The sequence below is a fragment of the Schistocerca serialis genome, chromosome 2 (genome assembly GCF_023864345.2).
Source record: "Schistocerca serialis cubense isolate TAMUIC-IGC-003099 chromosome 2, iqSchSeri2.2, whole genome shotgun sequence".
In the NCBI taxonomy this organism is placed as follows: Eukaryota; Metazoa; Arthropoda; class Insecta; order Orthoptera; family Acrididae; genus Schistocerca; species Schistocerca serialis.
This window is the reverse complement of record NC_064639.1, coordinates 593,977,076-593,996,498: the sequence shown is the minus strand read 5'-3', so window position 1 is coordinate 593,996,498 and position 19,423 is coordinate 593,977,076. Positions and strand designations below refer to the sequence as shown.

Here is a 19,423-nt window from a genome sequence, read left to right as displayed (position 1 = left end):
TCGCATCAGTGCGACTTAGTGACACATTTCAGAGACTAGATATGTTAAGAAATTTCTTTTAATGACCGCACAGCTGTCGGCAGATAACGGCTCATGGTGTTTGTTTAAACGGTGACGCACTGCCGTTCAGTGTGGAAGTTCGGGCCATCGACCGGCCTGTTGGCGTTTCGCCCACCCCACCACATGCGGAACACGTGTTGCTAACAAACACCGCCTATAAATGAGCGATGTTCGGCGTAACTACTCTTTCATCTCTTTGATCAGACTATTGAACATCTTCTTCCTCGGCGTACGAGGTCCCATGGTGTAATGGTTAGCACTCTGGACTCTGAATCCAGCGATCCGAGTTCAAATCTCGGTGGGACCTGTAAATTTTTTCTAATTGCTATCGTCTCTTAGCTTTGACCATACTTTCAAACTGAATTACTTGCTGTAAAGAAATAGTTCATAACACTCTGAACGTCTCACCAACTGCACAAAGTGCAAGATTATCTCGCATAGAAACCTATCATATTTTTCGTACGTTTACAACTGCCATTAACGTCAACAATTTAGTCATTATTTTTTACATATAGTAACACAACACACAAGATTCAGGAACCGAGCAAATTAATACTACTTTTATAGTGTGGTAATAACCATTACTGAAGAGATGAGAGAAAAGCGTAAGGTAAAAAAGATATGTAACACAACAAATACATGAAAAGTCTCAACTAACAGCTTTTGAAGACACAGAGACTCGGAATCATCGTTGAAAACACGTTCAACGTTAATCTCTGAATACTGAAATCAAGTTAAGGCAAACGGAATTAAAAGTAATCGTGATCAGTCGTCTACCTGTCCAAAGATTCCGGATACGTCAGATTTGCTGTAGTTACTCATCTGTGCGTTGTTTTATCGTAGGCAACTGGTCAATTTATAAAATTTGTAGCACAAGAGTTCTCATTCGTATAATTTGTACCCTTGTCAATAAAATTCTTCTGAGCTTGTGTTCGCATTGTCGACTATAAAGTTCCAACGCCTCGGCGACTATTGCAAGACGCCTTCCTCAGGGTGTATTGCTAACGCCAAAACGTCGGAATTTTATAGTTGACAATGCGGTCACAAACCCAGAAGAATTTTATTGACTGCGACTACGGCCGCGGAAGCCTACGTTTACAGTTTGTATCCTTGTTCAAATTCATGGATTTTGTCATTTTTTCTCCAAATTTTGCAGTCAAATTATCTGCACCACTGTCAGTCTTCTTTGTACCTCGCCCTTGTTCTGGTCATTGCACATAATTTTAAGTCGTAAACATCTCAGTTTCTTCACTAATTACACCGTATTTTTTTATTTTATTTTTTTATTATGGTTTTTTTTTTTAACAGAGAGAGCAGGTTCTGACAGACAACTTTGTTTTAAGCTCTGACGTACGCGTAAGTTCGCACAAATTCGTGGATGGTACCTGAAAAGTGAACGAGTACCATGTCACTGCGCTTGCTTCCGCAACAAAACCATTGATCTGTATTTAACCACCTAAATATCGCCAGAGTACTGAATTGTAGCCCTCCGTCACTGCCTTTTTACAGCAGTCATTCTTTTGAGGATTTTCGCTATTTTTTTAACTGAGACAACATGATGCTTCCATGCAAATAAATGTCATAAAAATGCCACAGCGTCTGCTGAAAACTTACTCATGCTGGCGAAGTTTCTGAGAATCGCCATACGGATTTGCATCATAAAGAAAGTAGAGAAACAATCGTTTCTGAAACACTCGAATCAAGAGACATTAATGAACTGAACGAATTTGTGGAAACTAAACATCAATTTGTGTGGTAGTAAAAAACAAAAGTCTCAAAATGTGAATAATAAAATTTGCTACTCACGTTCGGAGTGGAATATACATAAATTGCAATATCCAGTTTTACCCAACTTTTATGAAATAACGCACAGTCGAGGATTAAATTAGTCATAAGCACTATTACAAACTGTGTACAGACAACTTTGAGTGACACTACGCTCGGATATGAGGGGGTATGATCACGGAAGTTCATTTTATAAATGTTGAGGTTCCAAATTTTGCTTAATAAAAGAAAGTCAAGAAATACTGGCAATATTCATTTGCCACAATACTATGAAAATGAGTGATATAATGATTTAGAACGACGATGCTGAAAGTAGATGAAATCGCTAAAACTCAAGGCGCGAGGACCCAATGGATGGCCTGTCATGATGTATACAGATATGTAGGTGCATGAGCTTTACTATTAACCGTAAGTTAACGTACATCGCTGGAGAAATTCATACGAAGTAAAGGCCAAATCCGTCTCCAAGAGAAAAGCAACATTTGTGATTTGCTGAATTGTATCATACACCTCGATTTCTAGCGAATTTTTTAGCATACTCAGAGGTCGAACGCATCGATTCATTTTGGGGCCGTATGTCTTTCTCCATGGAGAGTAACACGGATTTCGAAAACGATTACTTGGAAATTACCTCATGCTCTCTACGAATGATACACTAAAAACCTAAGAGCTTTTAGCACTATAAGAAATCACCACAAAAATGGTTCAAATGGCTCTGAGCACTATGGGACTTAACTTCTGAGGTCATCAGTCCCCTACTACTTAGAACTACTTAAACCTAGCTAACCTAAGGACATCACACACATCCATGCCCGAGGCAGGATTCGAACCTGCGACCGTAGCTGTCGCGCGGTTCCAGACTGTAGCGCCTAGAACAGCTCGGTCACTCCGGCCGGCAAATCACCACATCTCAAGGGAAATGTTCATACGGTATGCCTACTGAAGCTTGGTATTAATGACTTGCAGAGACTTTCCGAATAGACGCGGTCACACTTATGAGGGAGTGTTATCGGAGAAATTTAATAGTAATATCCTGTCAGATCTGTCCAAGTATCAACCTCATAGAAAACACTGGCAGCTAGCTCTTAAGGCGGAGGAACGCAAATGGTGCTTTTCATGAAAAGTGAAAGTATAGTATCCTTTGAATATAGGGTAGAGGAGTCACACAGATGGTAGGGAGGCATGTAATCACTCCGACTACCTCAGTCAAAAAACGTTTTTGCAGATAACAGGTTGCTCAACTAAAACGACTTAATAATTTGTTGGTTCACCACTGGAACGCACTATAGCAACGAATCTACAAGGCAGGGACTTGAAAAGTCCTTGATAGGTTTCCGGTGGCCCTGTGGCGCCCCCCATGTCTACGCACAGCCCTACGTGGCGGGCCGCTGCTTTGTAGACGCGGAGCTGGCGCCCGATAGCGTTCCAGATGTGTTCCACTGTAATGTTAAAAGAGAATGGAAAATGGCGACGTTAGATTATTATTATTATAGTGTTCGCCCACGTACCTGTTAACGGTGGGTTTCATAAAATGTCTTACCCACCTTGCAGAAATGCTAGGTTCTATCGATATGTCTTTTCACTTACATGGCTTCACTGGCTTTGGTTTGCTTACCTCACGTCGTCTAAAGTTGTCACGAAGATCTTGTCTCGATTGGCTTCTTCTCGCGTGTTGCCTCGCTAGTAATGAGGTACAGTTAATAGTCTGGCGCCTGCTTATTCAGTGCGCACTTCTGATTGGTCCATCGTCTTCCACCAGTAACGACTAAGTTAAAATGTTCTTCTCATTTACGTTTTTGCTTTCGTTAATGACTTTATGCAATAATTATTGAACTTCTATCAATGCAACCAACGTTGACGATGTGGCTGAAGGAGCATAGTAGCGTTCAAATAATAAATACTAACCAACAACATTCTACTGCCTCGTGCCACGTTCCCGGCAAGGTTTACCGTAGTCCAGCATGATTCAGTCACTGCTAGCAGGCGCTTTCCCACGCTCTGAGACAATCTGCCGCACAACTCAAAGCACGGTACTCTTCCTTCCTTGCTGCTACTGAATGTCTGGCCAGTAGAAGTAAAATAAAAATCTAATGTTGGCGGAAACGCCACAAGATCAAGCAGATATAGTGGGCGAGACATCGATGTGAGTTCACTATCAGGTTCCTCAAACCACTGTAGCACGATTCTAACATTGTGACACAGGCAGTTGCCCTGTTGGAAGATGCCATCGGCGTCGGGGAAGACTTCAAGCATGAAGAGATGCAGATGGTCTCAAAGTGTAAGTAGGCTGTTTAGGTTTTTTTATTGGTAACGCCACCTCTGTATGAAAATCACTGGCTGTGCTGTGTGCAGTCTGTGGCTGCCAGCGGTGTGAGTCATTGCCTATTGTCTCTTTGTTGGCGCGCGTCGTTATTGGGATTTGGAGACCTAACTTCTACAAATTCACCGTGACGAGAGGGCCCTGCCCTGTTTGAAGCTCGCCAGTTCTGATGGAATTCAGGTCTGTCGTTTTGTCTGTTGTTTACACAGTTTCTTTCTTGTCGGTCACGTGGTGGAGAATTTCTCCCTGAATCGTAACTGTGCGCTGAACTGTTGCGTCTGAAATTATTCTGTCTCCCTTGATAATAATAGTTCTGATTACCATATTGTCTGTTTCTATGGATATCTGTGTCATTTTCATTACTACGGAAATGCGATCTTTCTCTGTAACTATTATTCTGCCAGCGGTTGTCATAAGGGTGGTGTCTGTTTTGGTCACGATTTGTGTTGTGAGAATAGCCTTGTCGCGTCCAGTTATCGTTTCTGTCGTCACGGAATTGTGACGGATGTGACCTGTAATTGTAGTGCTCCTGTTTCCGCGTTCCCCGATTGTCAGTGTCAATTTCCAGTTCTTGTAACAGTCCCTGAAAAGCCTCAATGTCTTCTTTGCAACGTCCTGCTAAAATAATATGTCGTAAATGTTCAGGTAATTTGATTAAGCAAATGCGGATGAGTTCTGAGGGGCTGTATGGGTTTGACAGGTACTGATTCTTGTGCAACATGTCTTCAAAATATTTCACAAGACTGGAGAATTCAGATTGTTCGAAATGTTTCATCATTACGATGCCATGTTTTACTCGGTCTTGTGTGGCTTGAGACCAATATGCTGAGAGGAAGGCATGGTAAAATTCTCCTTCACTGTGGCAATCGTGAATGACCGATTGCATTCTTACAGCTGGTTCATTCTCTAAGTAGCCACACATAAATTCTAACCTGTGCTCCAATGACCAGTTGGGAGGAAAACAATGAGAAAATTGATGAAGCCATGCTTGTGGATGAATGTCGTTGTCAGAATTCTTAAATGTTTTGAATTTACGTGTAGTAATGAACAGCTTATAGTCAAAATCATCGTGTCGGCGAGTAGCATATCGGTCATTGTTACGTCGTTTCGGCGGTTCCATTTCAAAATTCGGTGCACCTTGCCAATTTCTTTCATAATTTCCGAAATGCGCTGTGTTATTATTTTGTGGCTGTTCCGTATTTCTATGTCCCTCTTCCTGTATCGGGGCGCGAGTGTCCTCTGAAATACGTAATTCTTGTATTACCTGCGTCAACTGAGCTTGTACTTCCCGGATTTCTCTTTTGTACTGTGTATTGATTTGATTTTGATTTTGTTTGAATTTTCTAATTTGTTCATACTCTTCTGTGTCAGTGAAGACTACCGGTTTTGTGTCATTCAGATTATCATCTACCTTCGTAGATAAATTAGTAAACTGGTCCGAAAGTTCGGCTACTTTCTCCGATAGTGTACTTATTTCCTCAGTGTGTTTTTCTGAACCAAGTTTCAGAGTATCTACTGTGTCCTTTAAGTTTTCCTGAGTTTTTGCAAGTTGCGTAACCGAATCGGTAGATGCAACTGAGTCAAATTTAGCTTGCAAGGTCTCATGGTTTTCATGAACAATAGTTTGCAGTTCTTTTATGGCTGCTTCGTGATTCTGTAATGCATTTTCATGCCGCGAAAAAGTAGGTTGAAAATGCTCACAAATTTGAGTTTTTACGTCATTACAGGCTTTTTGACATTTCGATTCAATGTTATGTAACTCAGTAGTTAAATCTTCACGTGTTTGTTCAAGTGTGGTGTCTAACTTCCGAAGATTTTGTTCCATTGTGTCTAACTTTTGAAGACTCTGTTCCATTGTGTCTAACTTTTGAAGATTCTGTTCCATTGTGTCCAACTTTTGAAGATTTTGTCCCATTTGTTGCATTAATTGTAATAACAATGCATTAGTGTCTAGAATCTGTTCCTGTACGCTTTTCGGCAGTGCATTTGCACCGGCAACATTCACATTTTGACAAGCAGAAAAAGTGTCTTGACTCATTTGAGAAAACGGTGAGGACCCAAAACCTGAATCTGCAGTATTTGCAAGAATGTGTCCAGTCATTTCGTATTCCTGAGGCGAGCTGTTGCCGACCGATCGATCGATAATGCTTCCCTGTTCACTACCTGTTTCACTGCCTACGCCATTGTCTGCCGCCCGCTCCATTTCCCTATGCACAATTACCAAATTACTACTTTGAATGTCTGTTAATTCATTACACAGTGGTGCTGATAAGCTACGCTCGTCGTCACTATTATTTCTCAGTTTACTTTGTAGCCTAGTGTTACGTTTTTCACACGCCATTATTGTCACAATATTTCACACGACAACACAGAAAAGCACAATTTGAAGAGCAAAAACAAGAGAACACATTAACATAGCACTGAAAATAATATCTAGTTAACTGCAAGCACAGCAGCGAAATACTTGGTGCGAATCTACATGCATGCCACGACTGTTTTACTGTACAACAATGAAAGACTGCAACTACAAAGGAGATTCTCTCTACAATTACGCGCTAGCAATAAACAAAATCTACACTAATTACACAAACTACAAGAAAAATCAGAAGATTCCAGTGAGGTATCCTCGGCTAAGGGTCGACATATGAAACGTCCCCTTTGAACAATTGTACAGGACTGTGCTTAAACTGACATACAATATTTTTAGCGCAACGCAATCTGACTTTAAAAATCCCTACAAAAGAATGGCCCTGACTAACATTAAACTATACCTTTCAGAAATCACTTACCTCACAAAAATCTTCATTACTCGAACTACTGCAATACAGCGAGCGCCACTACTGCCAGCTAAATAAAAGATTCAAACTACGGAAGGCACTAACTACTGATAGGGATAGTTAGCAAATGAAAGATATTAATAGAGAACAAACAATGTATTTACCTTGATAGTCATAATATATATAGCAGTTCATGACAAATTTCAAAAGTCCGCCATCTCTCTCCCCACATCCACCACTGCTGGCGGCTCACCTCCAACTGCGCAACGCTATGCGCTGTTCACATCCTGGTGCCGCTGCCCAACACTACAATGGCAGACAACAATGCAAAGCAGCCACAGACTGCACACAGCACAGCCAGTGATTTTCATACAGAGGTGGCGTTACCAATAAAAAAACCTAAACAGCCTACTTACATAGCAGTGGGTCTGCATCTTTGATGGCCCACCATTACCATTATTTCTACAAGGACTGCAGTGGGTCTGCACCTCTGGTGGCCCACCAATACCGTAATCTCTACCAGGACTACAGTGGGTCTGCTCTGTGATGACCTACCTACCAATATTCTTCAAAACTTCGAATGACTCTGCTGTGGGTTTGCTCTGTTGTGACCCATTACTTGTCTGCATGTCGAGAGTCAGCACTGTCTTTCCGTTGGAAGGACAACACTACTTCTTCAAGACTGCATGGAAATCCACTACTTCCGTGTGCATTTTCTTCTACTGCTCAGACTTTGAGAAAAACACTACTATTTTACCGTGATGAACGATCAGGACTGTCTTTATGGACTGTGAGAAAATTTGAGCTTTTGACCAACATTGTATCAATAAGTGTGTGCATTTGATTTTTTTGTTATTGTAATTATGAAAAATTTTTTCAAATCTGTATTGGCCACTGCCCAAAACCATTTGTAAAATTTTTTGTGGGGAGCATGGGGGCTATGTAAGTAGGCTGTTTAGGTTTTTTTATTGGTAACGCCAGCTCTGTATGAAAATCACTGGCTGTGCTGTGTGCAGTCTGTGGCTGCTTTGCATTGTTGTCTGCCATTGTAGTGTTGGGCAGCGGCAGCAGCATGTGAACAGCGCATAGCGTTGCGCAGTTGGAGGTGAGCCGCCAGCAGTGGTGGATGTGTGGAGAGAGATGGCGGACTTTTGTAATTTGTCATGAACTGCTATATATATTATGACTATCAAGGTAAATACATTGTTTGTTCTCTATTAATATCTTTCATTTGCTAACTATCCCTATCAGTAGTTAGTGCCTTCCGTAGTTTGAATCTTTTATTTGGCTGGCAGTAGTGGCGCTCGCTGTATTTCAGTAGTTCGAGTAATGAAGATTTTTGTGAGGTAAGTGATTTCTGAAAGGTGTAGTTTAATGTTAGTCAGGGCCATTCTTTTGTAGGGATTTTTAAAGTCAGATTGCGTTGCGCTAAAAATATTGTATGTCAGTTTAAGCACAGTCCTGTGCAATTTTTCAAAGGGGACGTTTCAAAAGAGTTGTGGCTGCTGTGTAAGAGCATAAGAGCACGTGAACATCCTAACTTTCTATACCTTGTGAATTTATTGGTTAGTTTACTATGAATGCTGTTAAATGTAACACAGATGCTGCAATCTAAAAGATACGGCACTTACATATACCGCGCTACTGCTCCTGTAGAATCCGTGAAACTTGGTATCAGGGTCGCGAGCACACCTTCAGTTGCGCACGTTTTAAAGAGCTTTTGCGCATGCGAATCTCGCTTGACGTAATTGCCTTACGGGCCAAGTACATACGGATTTGATAAATAACTTGTACAGCTCATAATGTGCCCTTGTCACTCACCTGGAAGTTTACGTCAGTGCCACGAGGTGGTAGCACGCTGTGGCAGACTTTTATACCCGTTCGCTCGGAGTAAATCCTGCTAGATGATAGCACACTCGTCAGGTACGCTAATTCACTCACTATACAGTAAAATTAGACCGGACGTCAGAGTGTGTTAAAGTTGTACTGACAGTAAGCCTATTTGTGGGTTTTGAATGAATTATGGAATATTAAGTATCATACAGTAATCCAGGTGAGGTGGTGAGAAAAGGGTGTATGTGACGTGGCACTTAGGGAAAGGCAGGATTCAGTGTGGACGGGGCCGTTGGTTGCTCAGTTGTCTTTCTTTTAAATCACGTAACCTTGTTACACTTTATTTGAAAACAATTGTAAATAATGTTGACAATAAGGAACAATTATCAAATTTGACTGTTAAGACACAATGTCTAATAAAAAATTTCTTAAGCAAGTTGCACTCACGGCTGAAGGCTTTATTGACCATAAATTCAACTTATTTGTTGGCTGATGGCCCCAATAGTAACACCTCAAAAACAATTTGATGGCTGATGGCCTGAATAGAAAATTCTTAAGAACGAATTAAGCTTCTCCAAGAGATGCTGAAATATTATAAAAAATGACAATCTTAAAATTTTCAGTATTAAGCCACGATATGTAATTAAAAATTCTTAAGACAAATTGCATTCACGGTTGAAGGCCTTATTGACAATCACAACAATCTAACCAAATCAAGAGAGAAGTGGGCCTCAGGCAATGCTCCAAGGATCGACCTGGGAAAGTCGCTCATCTTCGTAAACGATGAGACAGGCAGTCAAGAGTTGTATTCACTTAACCGGATGGCAACTCAAACTAGTGATAGTTTAAACGCAGGCCAAAACCCTTGCAACATCTACCTAACGTCTGATAACCAACACAAGGATGCAATAACCCAGGCAAGGTGGAACTGGCAGACAGCAATGCGTCTTCAAAATCTGGCGTTTAGAACATTCAGAAGCAAAACGACCCACTACGACCAAAGTATTCCAAAAGAAACAAATATCCGAACCACAATCAAGGAGGCTGTCGAACTACACGCCTTACCGGACAGCAGCGGTAAGATGAGGAAAGGTACACTGCCGAAAAAATAGACTAACCTCCAGGGCAGGTAACTGGGCAGTCAGCGGCCACTGGGCAGAAAAATACCGCTGGTTGAACTTCGTCAATAAACACAAGTAATTCAATGATTAATAATAAAAGGTGGAGGATGGCTAATTAATTTCGCCAACTCCAAACAATCCACTGGTTGCTCTTCCTCTCAGCGACCCTGGGAGCAGCAACGCGCGAGCAAATGGCGTGATCTCAAAACAGTGGAGGTTTCACTATTGGGTTAACGTTCACTCAACTCAAACGTCCTGGATCCGGTGGAGAACGAGGTTGTGGCCCTCGCAACTACAGCCCCTCGATCCGGCAGTGTCTGCGTGCCGCCAGCGGTCCCGGCATGTCCTCAGGCTGCCGGACCTCACTGCTGCTCCGTCCCAACCGAACTACTCGACACACTCCGACGCGGAAAACACTTTACGCCCTTCCAAAGATGGTACTAAGGCACTAGATATCTATAACCGCTGCTGGTGCCTCTCGCGGGCAGACAACGCTAGCAAACGTAGTGGCGCCAGTAAACACGAGAAGAAAACGAGACGCCACTATATTACACGATGCCAACCTACCAACGGCACCAATGCGAGCCGCAACACGGCTCAGTCTGCAGGAAATTACCGTCGATTGTAAGGCTGTAGCATTTATTGCTGCTTCTGACATCTGTTGATCTTGTGGAGAGTCAAGTTTATCTTTGCTGTAGGTCCACAATGTACGTATGAAAATTCACGAAAAGCTGTATCGCTGGGTTCTCTGGTATTAAGTTAAATGTGGGATCGACAGCGGTGTGCTTTAGGCCCTTATGGATCTCAGCGCCTCATTTGTGTCCTAGTCGACTAATCATGTTGGTAGACATTACTACTTGAGTTTAATCATTCCTACTGAAAGGGTACAGTATCGCCCGACATTGAAAATAGGTACAACATACTTCATTATTCTTGTCTGAACAACATATTTTTTCTAATAATAACTCAATTTCAATTAATACAGCGATGCCGGATACCAGTGTGGGAAAGAACGACAATTTATTTATTTAATTGATCACATGTGCACTCCCACAAAATAAATCCCTACATCCAGTTTGGTGAGATCTGTGAAATGAATGAATGTATGGCCGTCTGCTAACCGCAGATAGTGAATGTGAATATTTGATCATCTTTGAGACGATCCTTTGGCCACCTTTGGTGGAAGCAAAGAGATGAAACTTACCGGAGCTTTGAGCGCCTGAAATGTGGCTGACCAAGGTAGCATGGTCTTCCCCCACCTGAAGAACGGCCATGTTTCAGCACTCTGCCGCTGGATCTTGTGCTGTGAAGACCTGTCTTAGTTGTGCTCCGTAAAGACAAAAGAGTGGAGACATGGTATACATGTGGAATATTTAAGAGTAGTTTGAAATAATAATTTCTCTATTTCAGAAACTTTTGTGGGGAGAATTAAATGTCAGGCAGGTAATATTAATGGGATCGTAGTAATCTTTGGAAGTGACCAACGGTCACAACGAAACCACGTGTAGCAATAAGTTGAAATACTTCCGTGCGCTTAAGTTAAGCTGAATTACTAGCGTGTGTACAATAAGTTGAAATATTTAAGAAATAGCGTGTGTACCATAAGTTGAAATATTTAAGAAATGGCGTGTGCAGGACTTGAAATTAGAGACGAGTACTTCCACGTGGTGAGTACTGTGTGAGTCTCAATCTGTGTATGAGACAAAGGATAAAGAGAAGTACTCGTCCATGGTATCAGTTGAGGACTCGCGTGTGTGATGAATATGTTCTTAATATTACTTTGCGTGATATGATTCCGTGTGACGCTAAATTCAAACTCTGAGAGAGAAGCAAGGTGAGTCGGCCGTCTATCCAGCAACGCCACTTGGCTTGCATTGCACAGGAAGACGTGCATATATCTCCAGAGTTCATAGTAGGAAAGTAGAATTACAAAGTAGGGCAGTGTCGCGTGAAACTGGGATAAATACTAATTGAAGTGGGAAAGCTGAAAGTGATAGTGTTGTGACTATTTATTGTATTGTATTCCATGTTGTAGTGTGGTGTATGTCATGTAATTTGGGTATGTGTGGTTTGCATGGGAGAGTAGCAAGGTAGTTTCAAAAGATTAGTGGGTTATGCTTGTTCCTTCTGTACCACTCGGTCTGGAGGAAAGTTTCGAGATGATGATTGTGAGAGTCGAAGTGTGAGATATAATAAAAGATCCACCATCCTATCCAGAAAGTGAACTGTAGCGTTAAATAATTACGAGACCATAAGATAGAGAATCACCAATGTAAAGCCATGCCCACTGGGCGGAATTTCTCATGTGTTATTGTTGTAGGTTATAGAATTTGTGTGTTTAGGTTATAGAATTTATCGGAATAAATAAGATAGTGAAAAGAAAAAGATTGGTGGCCTTTTCCTTCGAATTGTATGTTGTCATGATATCCAGAATTCATAATGTGTGCACCATTCATATCCAGTGCGATGGCCACGTGTTGATAAAAGCCGTTAAATAAAAAAAAGAAAATGTGGTATTGCCACTGCGTAGTGAACAGTCAGAGTTCTGTAAATTACTGATAGTCAGATGCACATTTCCATTGCGTATTATTCATATTGGAGGATAATTTGTAACTTAGTTGTGAGTACGAAAGTTCATGTTACTCGATAAATAAGAAGGAATCCACTCGCTTGGCAGACCACTCATCTTGCAGGCCTGACTGCTTGATGCCACAGTATGAGCTAGGCATGTGGGTGCCTCTCATAATTTTGACCCTGCCAGGATATTTTTGCCAGGATATTTTTGCTATTAGGGTTTGCTGTTAAGATTTTTTTATTTGATGGAATATATTGTGATAGCGCTAAGAAGTAAAAATCTTTTTTGTTTGCAATTTCTTTCTGGATTGGTGAGGATCTTTTACTTTTTTTGGGTAATTAATTGCTATATCGTCCAAGGCTGGAAGATTGTTGCATAATTTTTTTGCGTAATGTCCATAGTAACTAGGTCGCAGTCGAAAAGTGTACTCACCATGTAGAATAGTGATTCTGGGGTGAATGTAGCAGTGCAGCAGGAAGTAGGTGTCGACCTCGCGTTAATGAGCGAGAACGGCAAACACACGGAAGGGGCTGAATTGTTCAGCGGACCGTGGCTAGGTGATCCTTTAAGCGGCAGGCTTTGTCCGCAACCGGGGGCTTTTCCCGACGACACGGGCGAGCCGGGACTATGTCAGGTATGCAGTGAAAGTGAAGCTACCCTTAGCGAAGCTACCGTTTCTCAGGCGAACGACGTGAGCGCACTGAAAGTAGCAAATGACAATGTGCTACTGCAGTTTTTACAGAGGATGGATAGAGATAAAAGGGAGAGAGATAGGGAGATTAAGGAAATATTGGAAGTGATGGATAAAGATAATAAGGAAAGATGGGAAGTGATGGATGGATAAAGATAGTAAGGAAAGTATGGAGGCATTGCATAAGGGAAATAAAGAGGCAATGAGGAAGCTACACTCAGTTATCGATGAGCGTCTGCCTGCAGTTAATAATCGGTTAGATGAGGGGGAGAAGAATCTGGGTGCGTTGAAGCAAGTATGTGACGCCGTGAAAGAAAAAGCCAATAATTTGGAGGTACGAATAATTGCAATAGAGAGTGATATTACAGAACGTAGGGACGTGTTGCCAGATGAGCGAATCAAAGAGGTAGTGGAGGACTTACTTGCAGATAAACAAGGGGCATTAGACAGCGTGGAAGCTCAAGTCACCCGGCAAGAAGTGGCGCTAAATAAACACAGGGATGAAGTTGCGGAGGTAGTGGTCAGAATGAATACGATTAGCGCAGATGTAGAAAAGATCAGTATAAGAGGCGAAACAGGCTCTGACAGTACGCAGCGAGAGGTTTATGCCGACCAGGAGGAGATACAATCACTATTACAGTTTAAAGAGGCACAATTAGAAACAAATAGGAAACATAGGGAAGAACTTGCACAGTTGCAATTAGCGTGCAGAAGTGAAGGTGAAACACTACCAGGTAGACTGCAGAGGGAGAGTGAGATAAATTCAAAAAACGAAAATAGGCAGAAAGAGGAAGACTAACTCAGAGAGTTAGAAGAACGGTTGTGTCGGATAAAACAGGTGGCAAACCCAACTGGACTGGGTATAGTCCAAGGTCGGAAAACATAAATGCGGAAGAAGAATGTAGGAGGCACTTCGCGTCGGTACAAACGTACACTTGTTTTCCGGATCCTGATAATTACCAACATCCATGCCTGTGGCTGTCTCAATTTCAAGATTAATTACCTTCATCGTGGGGACCGCTCCTCAAAATGAAGTTTGTGTGTAACCATTTGAAGGACGAGGCTAGAGCGAAAATACAGGAAGTTATTAAAGACTGTAGTAGCTATAAGATATTTTGTGACAAGTTTTTAAATGAATTCTGGTCGAAAAGTAAGCACGACCAGGTTAAGCAAAGCATATTGATGATGCCAAATTGTAACGAAGGTGGTATAAGAGATCCAGTGACGTGCTATCAGGAAATGCTGAGACGAAATAGGTATTTGGATGTGCCATACGAAACTGGGGAGCTCATTAGGATCTGTATAACGAAGTTGTCAGTGAAATTGCGCAGAGATATAGCGATAGCAGGCAGAGGCGTAGACGATTCTGCGTCATTTCAGCACTTGTTACAGGAACTGGGTAATGAGAGCAATATTGTGAACGGCGACACGACTCATAGGTCAGACAGAGTCGAGGATAGGAACGGCAGAAACTATCAGAATGACAGGAGAGCATGGAATCCTGGCATTTCATTCTTGTCATAATGGATTGAAGGATAGGAGAAACTAATCCAACATATCATCCCTTAGCATCTTGCCTTAAAACACATGCCGCTGGCACTGAAAATTGTCTATGTAGGAGACATACTCTACTGATATGTAGGAATGCAAATACCTTACTTCTGATCATAGAATAAAACACCAGTAATGGAATCTGTTAGGCTGGTCTCTCAGAGCAAAATTTGCAATTTTCTGTTTCGAACACTAAAGTAAAAGGACTGTTTCCTCAAAAAAATCAGTTGTTAAAAATGTTATGTAATAATGCCAATGATTCCAGTTCAATTAGTGCGATTCGACTATTGCAGGTGCTTAACACGTAATGTAAAAAGTCAACATTGTGATCTGTATGGAATAGGGCACGTTTATATTGCTGTTACAGGTAACATCAGTAATGTGATCGAAGTTTTTAAATTAGATGCCATCTGACCTATAGTATGTCACAGTCGTGGTGACAGTTAAAATGAAGAGCTGTGTATGGTTGTTCGGAATCTGGTGTTAGGGAAAGAGGCCACTAGCACCAAAGTTTCTAACACTTGTGCCGTACATCTGTCCCAGCTTGTATACTCTCTGCACACATTTAATTTTCATGTAAGCTCAGATTCCTAACTAGCAAATTGTTTACTGTGTATAGTGGACCATTCAGAGTGAGGCGGATTGTCCAGGAAAATGCTGTACTGATTGAGACGATCAAGGGAAAACAATCGCGTGGGCTTCATCACATTTCTAACATCAAACAGTGGGTGCAATGGTGAGTTACCAAACACTTGTGCCTGCACCAGTAATGTTCTTCGTCGTCTGATGTGCCACAGACAGAGTGAATAAGCCTCTGAACCCCACATTCTCCGATGAGAGGACGTATGGTTGTTTCACCATCTTCAACCACCTTCCATAGATATAGATATGGCCGAACAGCTTCGCAATTTTCGAAATCCTCGTGCCTAAGCGTCGGATCCCAAAGTGCTTTAAGTCAAATGATTTCTCATTCGTCTCTGTTCCGCTTATATACTTTCCGTACCTTGTCAAGTGCCAACATCATCACCACGCGACGTTCAGTCATGTAGAAGGCAGGGAGCACTACCTTTTGTGTCATCAGTGTATGTAGTGAAAATAAGGGGTGAGCGAAGAGAAGGTGAAACGTTTTGGTAAGAAAATGTTGATGTGCAAAAGTAGACCAAGCTCGTACTACAACTCACAAAAATGGTACATGGCAAATGCATGGCTGTTAAAATTTTACAAGACCCAGTACATACACATCAGCAAGTCTCATAGAGCCCCAAGACCAGTACCTAACAGCATATTTAGACATTTAATGCAAAAAGAAAAAAATAATCAATTTCATGACTATAAACCTACAGGGTTGGGACAACAACATGGAAACTACGCGAGAAATGCATGCTTGAACATAAATGCAGATGCCAGCTAAGCCTACAGGTTGCGCTCATGTATGTGACCTCGACAGGCACCTGTCCAATGTCGCCAATACGTTGCAACTGACAATCGTGGTGAGAACAGTGTTCTGTGTATTTGTGAGTGCATTATGTCGGAGCTAAGAGAATTCGAACGTGGGCAAATCTTTGGTGCTCGTATGACGTGTGCTTCCGTGCACAAGGGAGGCAAAGTATTTGATTTGCCAAAAGGCATCGTATCGAAGATTTTTATCGGGTACACGGAAGCGACAAAACGTCCGCTAAGTTACAACGCAGACGAAAATATGTGCTGAATGATCACGACAGACTGTCGCTGATGAGGATTCTGACGAAAATAAGAGGACAACAGCTACAAAAATCACTGCAAAACTGAATGTCACACCCCGAACCCGTCAGCACAAAGACACGTAGGGAGTTCCATAAGAAGAGAACTGCGAGGGATCTTGAATTCCAAAACCACTCATCACTGATGCAGATGCATTTAACAGGAAAACGTGGTGCTAAAGCCATAAAACCATGACTGTTGGTAGAAAGACATTTGGCCGGATGAGTCTTCTTTCACAGTGTTTCCAACTTCTGGTCGAATTTACGTCCCGAGATTGAAACATGTCGGGATTTCGGTGATGGTTTGGCAGCCATATCGTGGTATCCCATGGGCACCAGGGTGACTCTGCAAGGTCGGATTACGGCCAAGGATTGTGTGGTCACATTGGCTGAACACGTTCATCCTATGGTAAAACGTCTGCTCCCCAATTCTGATGCTATGTTCCAAGAGGGCAGGGCTTCTGCTGAGATATCTCGCACATCGAGGACTGGTTTTGTGAAGATGAGGATCAATTGTTCCATCTCCCCTGGCCACCACAGTCACCAGCTCCCAATATTACTGAGCATTTGTACTGTACTTTCGAGCGAAGGATGGGTGATCGCTATTCACCTACATCACTGTTTCCAGAACTTGTCACTATTTATCAGGAAGAACCATAGACGATCTTTATGTATCCATTCCGATACGACTGGAAGCTGTTTTGAATGCCAACGGTTTTGCTGCGTCGTTTTAGACGTGGTAATGTGTTTTGTTTTGGTATTTATATATTTTTGTCCATCCCTCTATGTCAATCAAGTTGGGGAACTCACACGCTAGACTTGAACAAGTATCTTAGTTCAGTTACATTTGCAGTCCAAATGATTGCAAATATAGCTAATTTTATAATGAAGCTATAATGAAGAAATTAATCTATTCCAAAATAAAGAGCTGCGCGTTATGTCACGGGATCATTTAGCCGGCGCGAGAACGTTTCGGAGATAATCAATAAACTCCAGTCGCAGACGCTACAAGACTCGTGTTGTGTTCCACAGAGAGGTTTGCTATTGAAATTGTGAGAGCTTACATTCCAAGAGAAGTCGGGCAATACATTACTGTCTCCCACATATGACCATAACGAAAAAATTAGAGATAGTATGGAGCCCTCTGAAGATAAATTTTTCCACCACGATTCGTGGTTGGGTCACGGAAGGGGGAACAGGTACAGGGAGCAGAAATACACTCCGCCACACACCATAAGGTAGCATTATGCTTATAGATATAGACGTAGATATTTCCATTTACAATGCAATTACAGGTTGCAATAACGTTTCTTATAAGAATCATATTTGGTGTTAATCCTAGAACACCTTGAATAGTCCCCTTTAAATTCTCAGTATTTTGACAACAGTTTCGATTTGCGTATACTAATTTGTTGTTTATCAACCCACACCTACAACTAAATGCATACTCTGCAAATCAAAAAATGGTTCAAATGGCTCTGAGCACTATGGGACTTAACATCTACGGTCCTCAGTCCCCTAGAACTTAGAACTACTTAAACGTAACTAACCTAGGGACATCACACACATCCATGTCCGAGGCAGGATTCGAACCTGCGACCGTAGCAGTCGCGCGGCTCCGGACTGAGCGCCTAGAACCGCTAGACCATCGCGGCCGGCAACTGCAAATCACTGTGACGTGCATAGCAGAATGAACTTCCAAATGTAACACTTCTCGTGGTATCTTCCCATTCCACTCACTTATGGAACATGGGTAGAATAACTGCCTAAATGCCTCTCTGCACGGTACTTAATCTAATCCTGTCTTCACTGGATGTTCGGGAACAATATGTAGGTGCCTGTAGTATTTTCCTATATTCCAGGCTTCGTATTGGTTCTCGAAACTTTCTAAGTATGTTTTCGTGGGGTATTTGGTGTCTAACCCCAAGCGACTCGATTGTTCCAGAGCTGATTTACAACAACAGCTAGCAAATGGAAGCAGCATTTACGAGGAGCGTTCAATAAGTAATGCACCACTTTTTTCCTCAGCCAATTGGAAAAAATGCAGAGCTTGTTGGGAGGCATCGTGGAATAATCCTGCTTCAGCCCCTAGAGTTTCACGAAGTTCCGATTGGTGACTGCGCTATACGAAAACTTCAAAATGGCTCCTGTAATGGAGGTGCTGTTCAAGCAGAGAGGTGCCACTGAGTTTCCTTTGCTGGAAAATCAAATCCTCGTAGATATTCTTAGGCGCCTGCAGAATGTCTACAGAGATCTATCATTGAAGAAAAACGCGATGAGTCCTTGGCGAGGCGTCTGCCGTGATTGTAACAAGGGCGCGCAAACCTGACCTATCTTCCACGTACCGGGAGGCCGCACACAGCTATGACTTCTGCAGTGTTAGAGCCTCGCCAGAAAAACGTGAACAAACTTCTCCTTTTCCATGACAACGCGAGGCTTACACAAATCTGCGAACCCGAGAACCCGAGAGGAGTTCACAGAACTTCATTGGCCTGTTCACCATCCAGCCTACAGCCCAGATGTCGCACCTTCTGGATTGCGTCTGTTTGGCTGAATGAAAGATGTACATCACTGGAAGCAGTACGTGGGTGATGGAGAGGTTATTGATGCAGTGAGACGTTGGTTCAGACGTCGACCAGTAGTGTGTGTAGTGTTCCTTAGGCGATTATTACGGGCAGTGCGTGAGCAATGCATATAAAAAACGTGAAAAAAATAAAACAAGACTTAAGAGACATTTGTGAAGAAATGTACGATTAATATCTACAAAAAACTGTAACGTAAATACTCTGTTGAGAAAAAGACCTTATCGTTGATAATTAATATCGCAGTAAAAAATACACTCCTGGAAATTGAAATAAGAACACCGTGAATTCATTGTCCCAGGAAGGGGAAACTTTATTGACACATTCCTGGGGTCAGATACATCACATGATCACACTGACAGAACCACAGGCACATAGACAAAGGCAAC

General features: G+C 42.1%; 1 non-coding gene across 1 annotated transcript; it reads left to right on the top strand.

Annotated features, from left to right (window-relative positions):
• The first annotated feature begins 295 nt into the window (after window positions 1-295).
• On the top strand, window positions 296-367 carry Trnaq-cug (transfer RNA glutamine (anticodon CUG)). Its single transcript has one exon. It is a non-coding gene; the product is annotated as a tRNA-Gln (tRNA).
• The last annotated feature ends 19,056 nt before the right edge of the window (window positions 368-19,423 follow it).